A 6,000-nucleotide genomic window follows, 5' to 3' on the forward strand; every position below is an offset into this window, starting at 1 on the left:
TTCTACCGCCTGTCCAAAGGTGCCAGGCCATCTCTGCAGCCTTCAGTTCACGTCTGTCCACCAGACGCGGGCTGAGGAAGAAGTGCAGGAGGGGGCAGGTGCTGGCGGCACACCACGGGGCTGGGACCAGAAAGCTGCCCAGACACTCGCAAAAAGAGGCTGGGGCCGAAGCCCTAGGCAGATGTGAGGGGGTGTGTGCATGGGGTGGACCAGGTGATGGTGATTTCAGGGAGCTCTGCTGTGGGTTTCTGTGGGGAGTGTGATCCCGGAGAGAGGGGTGCGTGACTGGGAGACGTCCCCACCAGGGAGGAGGGGCAGAGGGCCCAGAGAGGAGGACAGCCAGGGCCACAGTGCACCAGGCCTCCTGATGGGTGGCATGCCCGGGGACCAGTGCTCAGCTGACCAGACACAGCAGCTTGATGCATTAGGGGGGTTGGTTTGCTCGTTCATCTGTGTATTAAGGAGGGACCCTGGAAAATAGATGAATGAATGGACTTGATGGCACTCACTGGCTGTCCTCTGATGTCTGTTTTGTCTCCTGACAAGGGAAGTGAGGGCTGTGCTCTCGGCCCTTCAGACAGACCGGAAACCTTCATCCTGGCAAAAAGACCAATTGCATTAGGAAAAGATAGACCAACCCAGCTCAGATCCACCCAGATGAGCACAGCAGAGCTCTGCTTCGATTTAAGAAATAAGTGCCCTCTGCGGGAAGCACCACTAGCTTTCAAGATCTGAATATGATGCAAATTCTCTCATAACCCAAATCCAAAACCCTCCTTTGGTTTTGGAAGCACCGTTGCTCTCGTGTGGCTCAGAGATGCTCTGAGGACCAGAGAGTGGACACACAAACCTGCGGGGGTCGTGCTGGGTACTTCAGGCTCCACCTCGCCAAGTTCCCAAGGGCCTGTTGGCAGCTGATCCCGGCTGGTAAGCATCCATGAAAGTGCGAGAAATCACGTCTGGAAGTTGCAATGGGAAACCACCAGGCAGCTCAGGAGAGGAAGACGCCTGGTCCCGGGCATTTTTATTTAGAATTATTCTAGCCTTACACATAGTTCATCCATGAATCTTGTGGAAGGGCTGAGGTTTTCACTCCGTGCTATTCATTATCGGCCTCCGTAAGTAAACGTTGTTTTCCAGGGTATTTGTCTTGACGGCCCTGTCAACCTGTCGCTTTTCATTACCTCCAGGTGTGCGATTGCTGCGGCTCAGGCTGCACAAACACTTCAGTGGATCTGCTCCAGAAACCCCACTTTTCTGGGCTTATGGCATTTTTCTGGGTCCTACCAAAGGCTCGGGAGTTTAGAGCCAGCTGAAGGGAAGGGACCCCACAGCCAGCTCCGTGCCACGTGTGAATTCTGATGCTTCTGTTGACGCTCTGTCCCTCTTCGAATTTCTCTTTTCGTGAGTGAGGACTTGAGCATCAAGAAACAAAAATGTGCGTAGAGGGGGGAGGTATTTCCTCAAATTCTGTTTAATTTTTGTTTTAGGAGCAGGAAAGGAATAATTTACTTAGGAATCAAACAGATGCCAGTGACAAAAAAAAAAAGTTGATTTCTGGGAAAATCCTGTTTTCCAATATTTTGTTGCACAGAACAAGGTGCGTCCGTGGCTTTGTCTGCATGCAGCTGTTGGCTCGGGCCCTTATCCTGGGTGGAATCTGTCTGAAGCCACCACTGTGATTTGTTGGTTGGCCCCCGCGTTTCCCCGAGCCCATCTTCACACCCCCGCACCCATCGCCGTGCGTCTTGTTGGCAAACGGTTTGCATGGAAGACTTCATGCTCTGCACAGGAGCTGGTTGGGCCTTGAGGAGTCTGACAATGGAGAGCAAGGAGCACGTGAGACTCCTTAAAGACAGGTGACTGAGAGTTACCCCCAGGTCCTTGCCAAGATGACTTTAAATATGAGATTCCTCAAAGTCGCTGAGGAATATAGGAAAAAAATAGTCGGAATCCGAATCCCTGGTTCCTTTCAGCACTGCTGTTGGGTTCAGAATACGAATGATGGGGATGAGGAACAGGTCCAAGTTTCTTTGCTCGGGCGCCAGCTAATGGCCTGTCGCCAGCACCTTCCATTAACATCCTGGGAACCCAGCTGCCCGTTATAGCCCAGGGGGCGGCCCCATTAGCCGGTGCCTGCCTAAGGAATCTGGGGGAAGTCTCCATGGTGCTGTGTCCTTCCTGAATAGGCAGAGGGGGTGCCCCTGAGCTATTCGTTAATTAAGTCCCAGAACAGCCTGGGATTCAAAGGAGAGGGCCTGCCGTGTGCCAAGGCTCCTGGGGCTGCCGTTCAGGAGGCCCAGTCTGGGCGCTTTCTTCCTCCCACCTCTTCCCTTCCTGGGCCGGCTTTGAAGGAAGGAAAGCCAGGAAGGGTGGAGCGGGTGGGGTAGGGGCGCAGCTCATAGAAGGAGGGCATGTGTGCTCCAAGGCAGCTGTCCCTGCTAGTGGTGGCCTTATCCCCTACCATCCCATCTCAGACCGCCTCCCCCCAGCTCGGAGATGACTGCTGTTGCTCTCACCTCAGTCCACCACTCGCTCTGCAGCATATGATGTGCCGGCGCCTTCCCCCCTCCATCTCTCACCTCCCCACTTACCGGATTTTTATCCTGCCCTCTGCTCTGTGCCAGCCCTTCCTCCGCTTGTCTGTTAGGTGTGGGTGTCCCCAGGGTTCTGTCCGCCTTGCCTGGACTCTAAATGTCAGTATGGATGTCTGCACACACGCGCAGCTCCGCTTTGGCCTCACCTGCCCCCCGCCCCCGCCCCAGCAGTCCTGATTCAGTGAACAATGTCACAAGCCACTCAGTTGTCCAAGCCGGAAACCTGAGCATCATCCAGTCTCCCTCCATCCTCCCGACCCTCCTCAGTCAATCCCCAGGCCCCAGGGGCTACCACTCAGAGCCCCCAGCTCTGCTGACACATCTGCAGTGAGGCTGAGTGACCCAACCCACCGTCCCCATGAACTCCAGGACAAAACCCAACTTCTGAACCTGCCGTGCCATCCATGCACACACACAAATATGCACAGGCAAACACACACAAAGCACACAAACATGCACACACAACACACACACGTGCACACACACGCACACACAAACACATATGTATACACGTGGAAATTAATAAAAGAGACGTTAACTAAATTGGAGTCAGGAAGGCCTGTAGGGGGAGCTCTCATGCCCCATTACACATCGTCAATTACACCAATCAGGAAGAGAGAGATGCCTGCATCTCCCACAGGAAGTAAAACTACTTCACTACTGAAGGAAGATTTTTCTCCCACCTGGCAAAGTCCCAGCCAATGAGAAACCCTACAGCTCAGCCAATGAGAAGCCATTGCCGCCTTGAACTTAGTTTTCCCCAAATGGACTTTCCTTTAGAACAGCCCCTCCCTACTCTCCCTTTTTCTCTATAAAAGCAGCTCCTTCCTTTGTTCTCTGGAGTTGCCTAAAGTTTGCCACAGCATGCATGTCCCAAATTGCAATTCTTTTGTCTATTGCCCAATAAACTCATTTTGAGATAAAATAACAGGCAAATATGCCTTTTAAGTTGACACACATATATGCAAACACACATACGCACACAGGCAAACACACATACAAACACGAATATGCACACAAATACACAAACACAAAAGCACACATACACAAAACACGCAAACATGCATGCACATACACATACTCTCATACACGTGCACACACAAAACATGAAAACACATACACCAAGCACATATATGTTTACACAAACATATACAAACATATACACAATATCAACGCACATGCACACACACAAACACAAAAACATAAACACACACAAACTCTAAACTCAAGCCATCTTGAGTTATATAGGGCGCCTCCAGTTTTTCAAAGACAAGACCACAAAAAAGAAAACGTGACTAACTAGAAAATATGAACTTTTTATTGTGGGTGAAATTGTCAAATGCCAACTTGTTAATTAACTTCATTAATTTGGTCATACATACATATTTAAAATCACATATAAAGTAAGACATTCATCGGCTTTGTGAACTCATGTCAGTATCTATGTTGTCCCATTTTGAATCATTTAATGCAGTTTTCCCACGCACATCATCCTGACTTCCATCTGAGTTGTTTGAGATTCACACAGAGGTTTAAAAATCCACATAGGATGTGCTGTCTTTGGAAATTTTCTTCCCCAGCTCCAAAGACCACGTGTCAAGATGGTGGTGGTTTCTGCCCTGGGTGTGTATGTTCATATTTCCACAGTGTAACCACCAGCTGTATTTTTTAAGTGATTTTCTAAAGGCTGATTCATAGCGGCACCCAATGCTTGCAAATGTGAGGCTCTACTCCTGGAATAATGACTAAATCTGGTTATATTTCTTTCTTACAGTTTTCAGCTGATTCTGTCAGGCGGCCTTGATAAGCATTGCTTCTGGCTTTCAGGCTGCTTTCCCAAACAGTATGTGGCTGTCCAAATAAAGGAATTGAGAGCTGTGGTATGAGGTGCTTTCTAAGGATGTAAGTAGAAGGCAGCTCCCTCTTTTCCAAAGTGTAATTTGGGGTGGAAATCCTCCTCTTATATCTGAACCGTCCTGGAATGAAACAAAGGCCTTGCTCACCCTCTGCTGATTCTGTTCCCTGAAACACCCCAACCTCAGCCTCCTGGAATCCCACTCCCATAGCAAACTTTGCTGCCTCCGACCCCTGCCTCTTGCCCCGGCCTCCCTCCCACCTGAGGCCAATACCTCCATCCCTTTCCATCTCACCGGGACCCTCCCCACTCAGACCACTTCCTTCACATCTAACACGTTACTTTAAAAAATAGGAAAGTATAGAGCAGCCGCACATTGTCCACAATCCTTCTACCTAGAAGTAACCACTGTTGAGATCTGGTGAATATCAGTGCAGACCATTCTCTCTGCATGTATATATGAAAGGATGGAAGGAGGGACAGGTAGATAAATATTACACAGAAATAATTTTACGATAGTATGAAAAGAGACAGACATATGCTATTTTGGCTTTTAAATGTTACATTTGATTTACTTGAATTCAACAGAAGAAAAGGGAAGCTGAAGGAATTTCTGAACTGCTGAGCTCACACGGGCCTTATGTCTCCAAGGTCTGCATTATGTATTCATGCTCTTATTACACTCTATAGCACAGGGCACCTGTGCCGAGATTTCTTCTGTCCTTCGTAATATTTTCTGACAATCTGAGTTATTTGTCTGTCTCTCGTAAGCTGTGTATCTTATATTCTCCATCTCATGTATCATGTTTTCATATTGTTTATACTTCATAAAGCAGCTCTTTCTCTTATTTCCTCTGATATAGGGTGAGTTCTACTGCACACCTTCTCTGGGCCCAGTTGGGTTTCCATCGAGCTGGAGTTTAGGGCTGAGGCTGCCCTCAGGACATTTCTTGTAGCCTGAGGACGGGGGTGGGGGTGCAAAGACTCCATGGTCTCCTGGGTGCATCCTGAGCTGTTGCTCTGCCACGAGCCTCTCTGAGGGCTCCTGATTGTCCCCCAACAGGAGCTTCAGAAAACTGCAGCCTGCAGCTGTGGAGGGTCTAGGGGCATTCTGGAACATTCTGGAACATTTCTCTAGCCTACCTACTCACCCCTGCAGTGACTTCTTTGCAACTCAGGAGATGTCCTGGCAAAAAGTGTCAGAATTCTGTGGATTTTGCTTCTTTCCTCCTCATTGCTTCTGGAGGACTGGGGACCATGTCCTTCTGGAATCTTCTCATTTTTCCCTTGGACACTACTTTTCAACATCTGTGACCTGAGATTGCACCTTGTTCCTTATTTGGTTACTGCTGGTGGAATTTTGACTCTTTATTCCTGCGGCTGATCCTTCCTTCTTCTGTTGGGACTGAGAGGACATTCTCTGTTCCAGCCGCCTTCATCTTCTCCCCACCCCCAACGGGTCTTGAAACATGCTTGGTCTCCCATTGAAAGCCCGGTCCACGCTGCCCTTGGCTTTCAGACGCCTCAAGGTTGTCTGCGAGGCTCCAT

This window comes from Diceros bicornis, chromosome 26 (assembly GCF_020826845.1).
Source record: "Diceros bicornis minor isolate mBicDic1 chromosome 26, mDicBic1.mat.cur, whole genome shotgun sequence".
Taxonomy (NCBI): domain Eukaryota; kingdom Metazoa; phylum Chordata; class Mammalia; order Perissodactyla; family Rhinocerotidae; genus Diceros; species Diceros bicornis.